General features: G+C 41.2%; 1 long non-coding RNA gene across 1 annotated transcript in view; it reads right to left on the minus strand.

Annotated features, from left to right (window-relative positions):
* Positions 1-6,137: 6,137 nt before the first annotated feature.
* Positions 6,138-15,393, minus strand: part of LOC148782346 (uncharacterized) — a 40,974-nt gene continuing 31,718 nt past the window's right edge. Inside the window, exon 2 of the long non-coding RNA XR_016053374.1 lies at positions 6,138-6,351. This is a non-coding gene — a long non-coding RNA (uncharacterized LOC148782346). The remainder of the gene's footprint in view (positions 6,352-15,393) is intronic.

The raw sequence follows: 15,393 nt of genomic DNA on the forward strand, positions 1-15,393 counted from the left end.
TAATGCATTCGTTGATATCATGGGCTCGTATGTGGTGATACGCGCACCAGAGGTTCTCGGTTTCTAGAGGCAGGAACTTGGGCTGCCTTGTCTGCTTGGAAGTGACAAGCCTTTCTTTGAGCACTATGGAGAAAAATGTACGAAGGACAGCCGGTGCCCCGTCGTCCTCTTCGAGCTTTATCTGACCCTTGTTGATAAGGGCTTCAATCATGTCATTGAGCTTATAGCAGTCGTAAGTGGGGTGGCATACCCTCCTGTGATAGGCGCAGTACTTCTCATTTGCCTCCTGCCCAGCCAACTCCACAGTATTGGCCTCCTGCAACTGTATCATGCTTTATTCTAGCAGCAGTCAAAGTAGTGCAGTGTGTCGAAGGGGTAAACCTTATTCTGGTGCTGGGCCTAGTAGTAGTTTCGCCTAGAATTTGTAGGAGGCGGGACGCTGCTGTAAGATTGCTGCTTGCCCCCGGCTAGAGACGCTTGTTCCTTGGAAAGGTCCAGGGTTTGAGGAATCGTGCCTTTGGTGTCAGCCACGGTGACGGCCCTGTCGATTATTGCCTTTTGGCTTCCCTAACTATTGGAGCGAGAGTTTGAGCTGGCAGGTTGCTGACAAGGGTTGCCATGATGCGTGAATAATCCCTCAATGCGAACAGCCTTGGAGATGAGCTCTGACATGGAGGGTGGATTGGATGCCTCAACATGTAGAGAGATCTCGGGAAGCATGTTCCGTATGCAGGTCTGGACCGCTTCCTTCTCTGTCATGGGAGTGGCATGGAAGGTTTCCAACTCTCTCCACCGGGTGATGAACTTGTCGATCGACTCACCAGGGTCTTGCATCAGGGTGAGGAGTTTGATGGTCTCCATGTTCCTTTGGACTTCATAGAAGCATTGGTAGAACAACTACTTCATCTCTTGCCATGTGTGTATCGAGTTGGGAGGCAACCGAGCATACCACTGGAAAGTTGGCCCTTAAAGAGTTTCGATGAACTGGCAGAGGAGGAAGAGTCCGTCAGGCGTCTTCTACATGCCTGAGACCTTGTTCTTGAGGCTATGGGCCACCATAGCATCTATGTCAATTTGGGAGATCCCCCGGGAGGAAGAACTGTCTTGGGAGGCTAATGAAGGAGTTATCCTAGGAATTGTATCCTCATCAGTCGGGGAATCGGTCGAAGAAGGGGAGCCGGAGGCCTCTAGGAATTCCATCTTTCCAATGATGTCTTGCATCATTTCTTTGAACTTGTTCATTTGCTCCTCCTGAGTGTCATCTAGGTCATTGATCACCATGACACTGACCGTCACATCTGGAGGGTCAGAGCCTGGCGGGACAGTGGACTGCCGAGGTCGGTGAGTGGTGCGTGACAACTCGCTTGCCACCAATGCAAAAGACCTTGGTGAAGGGTCCACCAGGGCGAGGTAGCAAGGAGGCGGGGACTTTTAAGTCCCCTCTCGCACCAATCCAAGGAGAACCTGGGAGCCGAACCGTGAGTCCTGACTCAGGAGGAGAGTAGGGAAGGAAGCTTGATCAGTTCTCTTCCCTGAGATAATCATGAGTGTGGGGATAAGGATGTCCCCAACTCGGATGAATGGGTTGAACAACCCAGGTGCCATAGAAATTAACGCAGAAAGTAAAAGAGGATATTGGCCAAACAAGAGTAAGCCGACTAAGGGGTAGTAAGTCCTCAATAGAGTCGCCAAGTTAGGTGCCTCGATCTCGCCCTCCTGATCTTGATGATCTGGGGCACGTATCTCGGGCTTCTGACGAACCCGGGATTTGAGATCGCTCTCTCAGAACCTTACTCAAGAACAAGGGCAGGTTTACCAACCGATGAGAGAGGAATTGAAGGTGGGTTTGGGACTTACTCGAGCTGGCTCGCGTGGGTACCCTCTTAGATCATGAAGAAAGTCCACCCAGCTGCTTTAGCTGATTTAGAATAACCTCCCTTGACCTGCAATCCTCCTCTTTTCTGCACAACACTTCTATGGTAAATTTACGAGACAAGTGGGTCAAAGATACCCACCCTTGTCTTAGGGTATTGTATGTTCACACGAGAGGGCGATGAAGTGTTAGGTTCAAATAAAGATAGAAAAGGAAAAAAAACTTGATGATGAGATGAGAGTAGCATTACAGTCGAGAAGTCATCGACTCGGAGTGGTAGCAAGATGGGCATGGTTCTTAGAATCAGCATGGCAGAAATGCTACTCGAAACCGAGACCGATATGGCAGTGTTAGGCTAAGTCTACCCTCAAACAAGCGAGAAGAGACAAGAGAATGAAAAGAAGAGACGAGATGACAAAGAGATGAGATCCCCACAGCGTTAGGCGCTGCTACTCACGACCGTAGAGTGGCAATGTCGTGGCCTTGGGCATCTCTCGACACTATTGCTGATGGCTAGAGAGGGAGAAATGAACTATGGACGACACCAGGCATCGCCATTGGCAACATAAGGAAACAACACGCCCCCGCGTGGGCGGCGATAGTTTCTGATGAAGAGCGTAGTGATGGTCATTCGTGAAGCCCGGGATGGTAATCCTCACAAGGCGCACGATGATAGGTGTGGGACACAGGAAGGACGGTGATGAATGCCGAAAATACGAAGGAGACGCACAGACGGCGGTAGACATTGCCAAAGCCTATAGCGGGCAGCGATGGGTATCGTTGTCTACTATAGACTAGCAATAGGGAAGGACCCCTATGAGCGGCAACGGCTTTTGCCATATGGGTTCTTCACTAAGATGTCGAAGCTACATCTGTGGATGGCGATCAGCAACGCCGTCTACAGGCCCCACTAAACGAAAGAGATGGAAGAAAAGAAGGAGAAGGAGACTCGCGTAGGGCGCTGCCATCGCCATGCGCAACTTGCGTAACCTCAGGGAAGGCATGCGCGACACTGCCACTGTCGTGCCTGACCCCTGTGAGGAACTCAGACGGAGAAGGGGAGGGGCGGGGGGGGGGAAGAGAGGAAAGATGAGAGAGAGAAGAAGAAAAAGAAAAAAAGAGAGAGAAGGTTTACCTCGAATCTAGGGGTACCGATCAAAAGTTTCTCTCACATCACTCTCTCTCTCTCAAACGTGACCCAACAACAAGAAGAAAGAGAAACTTGTATTAAGTAAAACCTCTCTTTTGTGAAAGGTTGAGTCCTTTGGTGCGTACAATGCTGGTACGTATATATAGAATTTGCCACAAACATGGGTGGATGATAAAAAGTAACCCTAATTGCTGAAAATTAAGATTAAATTGAAAATAGGGTACAAAATAACAGATTTGCCCCTTCCTAACATTTCTTAGAATTTCATAACAGTCCCTGTGTTGCCCTAGAACTTGTGTGATCTTGCATGGCTGATCCAGGATCGTTCTGATGGACTATTGATCGTAAGATAATTGTTTTAATGTAGGGCTCGGCATGGCGATGGATTTGATACCAATTTCGAGTCATGGATCGTGTTTTAGTGTACGATGATGTGAATTGAAATTTGAATGGATCTTGAAACTTCAGATCGATAGTGTACTTGTTTCTTGATGTTTTTCGGTTATTTCTTTACTGAATTACACTGAGCATGCCGTTACGAATGTGGGGCAACAAACGCAGCTCGATTCCATGCCCGAATGAATATTTTGCAACTTTGGAATTTTAACCGGAATCTAGAATTCCAGTGATGAAATTTGTAGTCGCTTCGTCGACTTTATGTGCAGAATTCGAATGTTCATCACGTATAGGGCTAGGGTTAGTGATAGCCCGAGACCTTACGCACACAATAGAATTGGTCTCGCGACAATCGAGCTCGCGAGCGGCGTGATCTGACCGCTCTAGCGAGGCAGGACGTTGCTGAATTTTTTGCACTTTCTTCACAGATCAGCAACTTCTCTCTAGCTTTTCTCCGTGCTCAGGTGTCACCACAGGCCGTGCCACATATCAAATTGCTCGTCTTGATTAGATGAACATGCTCACCAAATTTGAGCATGATTCGACTTGGGACGGGTGAGATATGAGCATCAAAAGTCACTAGTCGTGATTGTCCCTTCCATGGCGTAGACTTGCAGGGTGGCCGCTCGGGAATAGCGTGTGGTCCCTGCTGTTTCACTCTTTTGGCTAGAACTTCTTCCTGAAGTGTCTGTTCGGATTGATATTTGATCCTTGAGGGTTTTCGACCGTTTCGGATCCAATGGTGGTAGTCTCACAATGATTTGAGACACCGAAAATGTAGCTCTTGCTATAGGGGTCATTTCAAAGTGCTAGAGGCCGATTCTGATCAAACTGTTTCTCAGTCTGCACTGCCTTAGACATGTCGGACTATGATGAAACTTGGCAGGAGACTTTTAAGAGACCTTATGAAGATCTTGACTGATTCTAGCGCTATTCTGAGACTAACAGAATTTCCACTATTTGCTAGGCTTTATTGAGCGGGGGCCCCATGTTGATGAAAAATACCTTTCAACAACAAGAAGAATGGACCTGAAAATGGGAAGATGAGATTCAAGAAAAGTATCCCCATTTATTTGAATAGCAGATGTATGATTTAGATGACTAAATCCATTTTCAATGGGGGATGATGTAAGAACCGAGATTATTCTGGGGTAATTGTAGTACACTGACGAGTCGATGGCGTGAGTGAATTGACGTGCGTCGAGAGCAAAGATGAATGAGTGCGCTGTTGATTTCAGGCGTATAAGTGCGCACTGGCAAATGCAAGTGGACGGATGTGCATTGAGAGTGCAGATGATTGAGTGCGTTGTTGAGTGTGGGTTGTTTATGGTGGTTTAGGGGTCCTTCTTCTCTCTCATGCTTTCTCTCTCTCTCTTCATGCATGAGTGCCATATAGCACATGCATGCTTCCACCCCCATCATTTATGTTTCCCATACTTGATCTCTCTCTCTCTTCATGCATGAGTGCCATGTGGTACATGCATGCTTTCACCATTCATGTTTATTTATACTCCCCTCCTACGCATGAAGTTGGTTTTTCTCTCTCTCTCCTCACTGTCCCTCTTCCACCCACATTCTCCTTCTCCTCCCTTAGGCCTTTTAAACCTTCCCAAGCCTTAATCCCTTAAGCTTGAACCCAATCCTTTGGAGCTTGGCATTCAAGGTAAAGCTAGCGAAACACTTTAGAATTCCGATTTGAGTAGGTAAGTGGATCTAGTTTCCATAACTTCATTCTTATGTTAATACATGTTTTCTTACCCAATCAAGATGTGAAAATTGGATATGGGTGTGAGTGTGAATGCATGCTATTAAAATTCTTCTAAAGAGCTTTTCGTTTTCCAGAACTGTGCTCCCTGTTTGAGAGATCATTAGGGTACCTTAAATATCACTTTAGACCATGAATTTTGGTGGGTTAGTAGCCCATTGAATCTATTTCGGCATGGAAAAACCTTTTGTTAATATCTCATTTGATTTGAAAGTTATTAAATATTTTTTAAAGCATGCCTGATTTTGTAAAGTAAAATTCCAGGGATTTAACGTGTTTTTGTGTGAATCTTTTCACTAACCAAAACATACTACAATGAGGTCAAACCACTTTGAAATGATAGATAGATGAATCTATTTTTAAATTGGTTTTGGAATTATAATAAAATTCCTTATGGTTTGAAAGATATGGTCATTTTTCAGTAAGGTGTCACCCTGGATTTTCTGCTACGCAAGACAGAAATTTCATCTGTGAACATCAAATAGTTTGACAAACTTTAAACCAATATTCGGGGTTACTTCCTTCATGAAACGTCTTTTATGAGTCGAAAGTTTCATAAAATTAGTTGCAAAGTTAAATGATTGTTAAATTTAATGATATGCCCTTAGAGGTCGACAATGTTCATCTTGGAAAACCAGAAATATGACATGGTGATGTCTATTGCATTGATATATAGCATGATATTCAAGTGATAATGTCTCTTGAGCTGAAAAGAAAGATACTATGGCATGGTAATGTCTATTGCATTGATATATCGCATGATATTGTGTCACAGCCCCGCCCCCTACCACCGCCTACCATACCTGTTAGAGGCAACAGGGTGCGGGACCGCGACCACATGTAGTGAACGCTACTCAAGTGGGAGTGCGCCCAACGCTTTGAAAAGATGGAAATCAAAGCCAACCATGAAATAAAAAACAAACTAATAAAACATAAAACACACATTCCACAAATACTGAATAACCAAGTCCCAACCACTTAAATGGCTTCAATTAATACAAGATGTCCAAGGCAGAAAGGCCCAACATTACATAACTTCAAAACAAAAACAACTATATGGCCAAACTACCACCTAAAACATACAAGCTAAAAAGAAGGTTCCACAAGAAGTATGGGGCTCCAATCGTGAACACCAGAACGTCCTTCTAAAACCCAGCGGCTATCACTCTACATAGAGGAAAGTTGAAAAAGTGAGCTGTAAAGCCTAGCAAATAGATCAAGCTGTCATGCTTTCCTGCCTATGAACAATATCTCATAACAATAATCATGGTGCAGTAATAACCAATCCGATTCTTCATAATCATATCATTCTAGCATGCAAATCTTAACAGATCAAGCAAGCATAAACTAGATCAACAAATACTAACTCACTCTCTAGTTCACTTACTCTGGAAGTAGAAGCCCTATCCATCAGACCAAGCCAATCCTATTGCTTAGGATTTCTACCACCACTCAGGAGGGAAGGCAATGACAAATGGATGACCTATTTCGTATTGCCTTCACACACACAGTCCCCAGGGTGCTTTGGGGCTTTTGATAGGCGATGGCCTTGCAAGACACTACCCTTTACGCCACCTTGGCTAGGAGTGTTACACCTTCTGGGTGCCAATCACTATGAACGGGGGGGCGACCACCCAAACCTCCACATCCTAACTCCATTCCTATCATGGGAGATAGGGAAAGATCGCAGCTGTCGACACCATCATTCATATAGTAGGTGCCTTGCCCATACAGGCAGCTGTCGGTACAATCATTCACACAGTATGTGCCCATCCATATATCACTTAGCATAAATCGCAGCTGCTGGTACCACCATTCACATAGTAGGTGCCCTTCCCATCAGGCAGCTGTCAGCACCATCATTCACACAGTAGGTGCCCTTCCCATCAGGCAGCTGCAGGCACCATCATTCACAAAGTAGGTGCCCTTCCCATCAGACAACTGCTCGCACCATCATTCCCATAATAGGTGCCTAGATCTCACAACATGTACCCTTCCTCACATATCACAAAACATGTGTCCATGCACACATATGACATTATGGCCAAGCAATATGCTCAAAGAATGCCAATGAATCACATATCACATATCACATATCACATATCACATAGCTAACCACACAAGTTTTATTACATATCATATATCACATATCACATAATATGTCTTAAAATCATTCACACATGTCACAACAGAACATGTATCATAACATGTACACATATCATAACAGAGCATGTCTCACTACATGCTTCTATATCATAACAAAGCATATCTCATTATCATGCATTCATATCGCAACAAACGATGTCTTACGAGACTACCATGGCAGTGTTGGACTTAGTCTCCCTTGGTCAAACGGGAGGGAAAGAAGAAGAAGAGATAGAAGAAAGAGAAAGGGAGTCATGCACATTACTATCGATGTCGTGCATGTGAGAAGAAGAGAGGAAGGAGAGAGAGAGAGAGAGGAAAAGGAGAAGAGAGGATAAGTGAGAAAGAAGAGAAAAGGGGGAAAAAAGAAAGAAGGGAGAGAAGGAAGAGGAAGAAAAGAAGAGAGAGGGGAAACATGGACGGTGATGAGAGAAAAGATAGAGAAAACATGGACGGTAATGAGCTTCCACCATTTATGACATTGGGATAAGAAGAGAGAGAAAACATAGACAACGATGAGCTTCTGTCATCCATGACATAAGAAGAGAGAGAAAACATGGACGGTGATGAGCTTCTACCGTCCTTGACAAAGGATTGAGAAGAGAGAAAATATGGACAGTGATGAGCCTCTGCCGTCCATGACACAGGGTTAAGAAGAGAGAGAAAACATGGATGGCGATGAGCCTCCACCATCCATGATACAGGGTTAAGAAGAGAGAGAAAACATGGATGGCGATGAGCCTCCGCCGTCCATGACACAAGGTTAAGAAGAGAGAGAAAACATGGATAGCGATGAGCATCTGCCGTCCATGACAGAGGATTAAGAAGAGAGAGAAAATATGAATGGCGATGAGCCTTCTCTGTCCATGAAACAGGATTAAGAAGAGAGAAAATATGGATGGCGATGAGCTTTCGCCATCCATGACATGAGAGATAAGAAGAGAGAGAAGACATGGACATCGATGAGCTTCTACCGTACAAGACATGGGAGATAAGAAGAAAGAGAAGACATGGACGGCGATGAGCTTCTGTCGTCCATGACATGGGAGATAAGAAGAGAGAGAAGACATGGACGACAATGAGCTTCTGCCATCCGTGATAGAGAAAGAAGAGGAGAGAGAAAACATGGACGGCAATGAGCTTCTACCATCCATGATACAGAGGGAAACAAGGGAACTTTGACAGAGGCCCGGCTCGCCGCTCGGGTTAAGGCCCGCCTTACTGTTTATGTCCCAAAAGTAGGAAGACATCATACCCGGTGATAGGCTCCGCCATGCAGGAACAGAGAAGAAAGAGAGAGAACAGAAAAAGAGAAGGAAAGACAGGAACAAGAAAGGAAAGATAAAAGAGAGAGAAGGAAAGTGAATAAAGAGATTATGGAAGAAAGAGGAAAGATAAAAGAGAGAGATAGACAAGAGGAGAGATAAAAGAGATAGACGAGTGGAGAGAGAAAGAAAAAGACGAGAGGAGAGAAAATTACCTTCACCAAAGGGTACCAGACCTTTTTTCCCTCTCCTCTCTCTCTCTCCAAGACGCACCCACAATTTCAATGTGAAAAACTCTCAAATTTTATTGATGAGCTTGAAAAATCAAGGGTTGCAATTGTGTTTAACATGTACTTATAGAATATTGCCCAAACATGGGTGTACGCCCAAACACTATCCTAATTGATGATAATTACAATTTATTTGAATTAAAAGAATTCTAAAATTAGGTGTAAAATGACTGTTTTGCCCCTACCTAACAGCAGATGAAATTCCAAAACAGTTCTCCATGGATGATTCGGGGTTGCTCTTGCATCTGTTTAGCCGAAAGATGATTGCTTTCTTGTTGGGCTCGACATGACGATCTATTTGATATCAACTTCAAGTCATGGATCACATTTTTAGGGCACGATCATGCTACTCGAAATTGGTATAGATCTTGAAAATTTCTGATCGATAGTGTACTTGTTTCTTGATGTTTTTCTTTGATTTCTTTGCTGAGTCGCACTGAGCATGTCGTAACGATCACGTTGCAATGAACGCAGCTCGATTTCATGTTCGGAAGAAGATTTTGTCATCTTGGATTTTTGACCGGAATCTTGAAATCCGACTGCATGAATATACATCAACTTTGACACCTTCGTATGCCGTATCCCATCGTTCATCGTACGTGAGGTTTGGGCCAGGTATAACCTCGAACCTTACTCACATAATGTAATTAGTTTCGTGTCGATCGGCTACGCGAGTGCAGTGATATGGCCACTCGAGCAAGGCATGCTGCTGCTAAATTTTCTGCAACTATCTTCACGAATCACCAACTTCTCTCTAGTTTTTCTACCTCCTCGGGTATCGTCACGGGTCGTGCCACATATTAAAATTCTCATCTTGATGAGACGAACAAGCTCACAAAATTTGATGACGATCCAACTAGGAACGAGTGCGACACGGGTCTTCAAAGTTTCTGATCGGGACTATGCACAACAGTCTCCTTTAGTGGAGATTGGTGCAAGGAGCCGCACGGGAATAGCGTGCGGCCAACCCCTTTTTAATGTTTCACCCATAACTTTGTTTTGGACTGTCTGTTTATGCTAAAACTTGACCCCTAAAGGTTTTCGATAATATCGGATCCAATAGCAGTGGTCCCACAGCTGTTTGACACACTGAAAATGGAGTTCTAGTCATGGGGTCCATTTCAGGATGTAAGAGGTTGATTTTTTTGAAATTGTTTCTTTATTTGTACTTCTTTAGACATGTCGGATTACGACGAAACTTGACAGGTGAGCTTTTGGAGTGCTTATGAAGATTCTGACCCTTTTTGGGGAAATTTTGAGACTATCACGAATTCCTCTCTATGTCAAGGCTTTATTGACTGGCTTCTCTTTTTATTCTGCATCGGGGACCCAAGGTGCTGAAAAATGTGTTCAAATAAATATGCCCTTGTGAAGTTTGCCCCCCAAAATTGGGAACCGTAGTTTTCACAGTTTCCATTAATGGAAATTGGTTCACCGAGGGTGCACCGTAATAGTGTACGGCCTACCCATTTTGGATAATATCATCATAATTTTCTCTATAAGCCTCCAAACTCGTCGAAAATTGGTACCCAGAGGTTTTTGACCGTTCTGAATCTAATGGAGATAGTCTGGAGACCATTTGATGCTCCGATAATGGTGTTATAGTTCAAATCCCATTTTCACCATGATTGAGGCAAGATTTCTTGAAACTATTTTGTCGTCTGCATGGCCTTAAACTTGTCAAATTGTGACAAAACTTAGCAGGTGTTCTTAGAAGACCCTTAGCCATGTTCTTGCATATTCTTGGGCCATTCTGAGACTGATAAAAATTCCACTTCCGGATCAGGGCTTATTGTCCTACGGCTTCCATAGTCCACAGGCATTTTGATACTTGCAAACCTAGGTCGCAAATTGCTCTCTTTGTTATTCACACCGGGGATACAAGTGATGCAAAATGACCTCAAACAGAGACTAAAATAGATCCCATCGAAGTAGACCTTGCAATCCTAAATAACTGTTTGGTTGTCAACTTCTCGGATGACGACCTTTAGTTAGGTGGAAAGTTCCACAATCGTCCTCTCTTTGTAACCAGTGAGTTGCATACGTGTCCCATCAGCCAAATTGTGCTGGATGGGGGATCACAATTAACCTCATCCCGAGAATAATCCCTCCTAAGATTGGGATCTGATGACCTGACACCGATGAACATCACAATTTAAGGGTTCAATCAGTCAGGAGAAAAACCGGTCGGCACTGTTCGCCTCCATCTCAAGGTCGGTGAATTAAACGATTACGCTCAATTCCATATGATCAACATTGACATGTCTTACAACGTCGTTCTCAGTCACCCTTGGATGCATGACCAAGGGGTGGTTCCATCCATGCTTCATCAGTGCTTTAAGTACAGTTGAGATGGAAGACAGCACACGGTCTATGCTAATAAAGGACCGTTCCCCATTGTCAAGATGCATTATGCTGATGCAAAGTACTACATTGTAGATCCGATATCACCTCAAGAACCTACGGACGATGACTGAAAATCTGTAAAATAGACGGAAGCATCCCTACATGAGGATGTGGAGTATGTAGCAAGGCTACTCTCGGACATGTTTAAAGAAGAAAAGAGAAACGACAAGCTTCTCCCTCTAACCCCAACACTCCATGCCTTCTTCCGAAAGAAATCTTTAGCTCTTTAGAGGAAAAAAATCTTTTGAAAGCAAAAGAAAAGAGAGATGAAGGCTGGTTTGGCTTTCACCCAGTTCATTAAAGATAAAATATACTTTTGGAAACAAGAGAAGAAAGGAACGAAGGCTAGTTTGGCTTTCACCTAGCACTTCAGAGAAAGAGAAAAGAGAAACGAAGGCAGATTTGTTTTTCACCCAGATCCTTCAGAGATGAAATGTATTTTTGGAAAAAAAGAGAGAAAAGAGGTGAAGACATCCCCTTGAAATTTTGGCTAAGGGAACTCCTAAAAACCTCGATTCTGGTCCTAAAGGACCAAACAAACCCTAGTAGTCCATAGGCAACTTAGACCCAATCTAATTAACTCAAAACTACCAAAGTCTTATCCCAACTTGAAGTAGAGTCTAAGATATTTCCAACGATCTAAGAATCGCCTGAATCAGACCTACGGATAAAAAGATATCACAAATGATAATTTGGTCCCTACTGGATGATGATGGAGTCAACGCATCTGATGATGCAGTAAACACGTTTTCTTTAATTAAATAAGGGTAAAACTTCAAGATAAATCCAAAAAAATCTGAAAAAACTCCAAAAAATTAGGACAAATTACCAATGGAGTTCTATAAAAACCCCTTTCATAACCCAAAAGGAAAAGATCATAAATCACAACGAAATCCATTAGAAATTCCCGAAATTAGAAAAATAGCCCAAAATACCAAAAATAGAAAAAACCCTTAGAAAATTCCTAAAAATTTATAAACAAATCCCCAAAAATCTTAAAAAATTAGAAAAAATCTCAGAAGTCATATTCAACCTCTGGAGATCCCAAAACCTAACTAAGGAAATTCTTGTCCAATCTTACGAAAAACCTAAATAGACCCTATCTAAACTTCTCAGCTTTTCCCCTTGCCTTAGGAACCCTAGTTTTAGGTCAAAAGAACCTTAGATCTACCAATTCCAGCAAGCAAAGGCATCCAAAAAAGGAGATGGTGGTGTAAATCGGAAGAGCGGCTTGATCCAAGCACGAAACTCCAGGTTTCGGGTCCCTAGAGGTAAGTATATGTCTTTGCTTATTTTAGTTTGCTTTTATTTATTTAATTCTATGATTTATTTTATTTTTTTTTGTAAATTAATTCATCATTAGATTTAATTAAATTTGGAAGAGTTTTTAATTTAAAATACCGATTTGGAGCTGGCACAGCCAATGGACTAAAAAAAGGACCAAATTTGTATAGATCTTGGATTTTTTTGAGCCCATAATTCAAGAGACCCCACTTTTTCTACCTTCTAAAATATAATTCAATTTTTTGCTAAGATTTGAGCATATCTTATCCCAAAGATTGGCGCCGATTGGAGTGTAAACAGTTTGGCGCCTACAATGGGGCACCTTGAACTTTAGATCCGTATTTTAAAATTAAAAAAGCTTCTTCTTTTTTTCTCATATATTTTTTTTCTAGAAAAAATATAAATATAAATGTATAAAAAAAAAAAGAAGAAGAAAAACGTGATAGATTTTAAAAAAAATAAAAAATTCTTTAGATTCTATCTTTCTATATCTTATTTTTTTCTCTCTCCATAAAAAATTTAAGATCTTTTTCCTCTCAATCTTTAGATCATCTTTTAGATATCTCTCAATATTTATATCATCTTTAGTTTTTTTAGATCATCTTTCTTTTAGATCCATCTTTATTATCTTTATCTTTAGATCTTCATGTATATCCATCGAGATCATCTTTATCTTTAGATCATCTTTAGGTCAATCTTTTATATCATCTTTAGATCTATCTTTTAGATCATCTTTAGACCATCTTTATTTATTGTTTTTAGATAATCTTCTTTTTGAACTTATCTTGATCATCTTTATCTTCATATCATCTTTTTAGATAATCTTTTAAATTATCTTTATCATCTAGAACATCTTTAGATTCATCTTGATTACATCTATATCATCTTTATCATATTTTTCATATCCTTTTTTATTCATACTTATCATCTTTAGATCATATTTTATCTTCTTTAGATCATACCTATCTTCTTGAAGTGCATATTTATTTTTTTAGAATACATATTTTAGAAGCATATTTATCTCTTTCAAAAAAAAAAAACAAAAAAACAAAAATGAAGAATCTTTATCTCTTTTAATAATATAATTTTTAAAAAAATAAAAAAAAGAAAGAAAAAAAATGATAGATCTAGGCCTTCTCTACTTTATCTGTTTAGATTAGAAATAGATCTGATTTTTTTATCTTATATTTTGTTGTCAAACCTTATCTGCATAGCTTATAATTTTCTTGACAGTATCCTCTTTTTTAAAATATATATATATATATATATATATATATATATATATATATATATATATATATATATATATTAGACGCATCTGTATCTTTTTTTTTATTATTAGATAGCTAAAAAAAAAGATAAGAAAAAAAAAAAAAAAAATTATTGCATATTTTTCTATTCATGTCTGGAGTTCGTGATGACTCAGATACTGAGTCTACTGCCCACGCTAGACCGAAAGAGCTAAGCAACATGATCAATCTTTTAACGGCACCGACCCCTATTACATTTACTCATGATGACATACCTCTGGGGTTCGATCGTTTTCACACTCATCCACTTTATATCACTGTTTTCATGAGTGGTTATGAAATCCGAAAAGTGGTGGTTGACAATGGGGCATCTCTGAACATATGTCCCTTAAAAACTATTCTAAGAGTAGGGTTATCACAAACAGACCTTGAGGTCTCAAACATCTCAATTGCAGCCTATGATTAGGCTTAAAGAAAAAACCTTAGGGATCATCCCCCTCACTCTTAAGATTGGGCCAGTGGTCCAAACAGTGAGATCTTATGTCATTGACATTGAGCATTTTTTCAATCTACTCATTGGCAAGCCTTGACTACATGAAAATCTTGTTGTGGCCTCCACTTTACACCAATGCCTGAAGTTCCCAACTGTTGAAGGAGTGGCTCGCATACGTTCAGATGCAGTCAAAGCAGTAAAAGAGAAACTCTCTGAAAACTTGAAAATCCAAGAGATCCCACTTCTAACATATAAGGAAAATTACGCTATGATCCATAAAACGCATGAAGTGTTTGAGAAATTGAAAATTTGTTATGGTCATTAGGATTTCGGTTCATCCACAGCATGAAATATATTTTTGGTTCAGGGGTAATACCCTGGCGCTGGCCTTGGAAAAAATGGGCAAGGTGTTGCTGAGGCAATTACTCATTCCCCTCATGCGAAAGTATACACCAACGATCGAAGAGGGTTGGGTTGCACACTTTCTAAGCTTCAATGCAAACTCAAATCTTCTCGACCTCCAGGTTTTATTCTTGGAGGAATTCAAGGTATTGACCACCGAAAGATCGAATCTTTTCCAAAACCAAAGATTATAATTTCTCTAGAAGAATAGCTCTTAGAACGACAACTTTCCCGGCTTACACTTGGAGTTGAAGATAAAAGAAGAGATTGACAAACTTTTAAGGTAAAGTTCATTGTACCTGTGGACTATCTGGATTGGTTAGCCAATATCTTAGTAGTACCTAAAAAGGATGAGAGAATTAGAGTTTGGAAAAAAAGAGAGAAAAGAGGAGTAGACAACTCCTCGAAATTTTGGCTAAGGGAACTCCTAAACACCTCGATTCTGGTGCTAAAGGACCACACAAACTATAGTAGATCATAGGCAACATAGACCCAATTTAATAACCCAAAACTATCAAATCCTATCCCAACTTAAAGTAAAGCCTAAGAGATTTCAACGGTCCAAGAATCGCCTCAATCGGACCTACAGATAAAACGATATAACAAATGATAATTTGGTCCCTGTGGGTTGATGACGCAGTCAACGCATCTAGTGATGCAGTAAACGCATTTTC

Source organism: Amborella trichopoda, chromosome 4, assembly GCF_054954075.1.
Source record: "Amborella trichopoda isolate Santa Cruz 75 chromosome 4, AtrichopodaSantaCruz75HAP2 v2.0, whole genome shotgun sequence".
In the NCBI taxonomy this organism is placed as follows: Eukaryota; Viridiplantae; Streptophyta; class Magnoliopsida; order Amborellales; family Amborellaceae; genus Amborella; species Amborella trichopoda.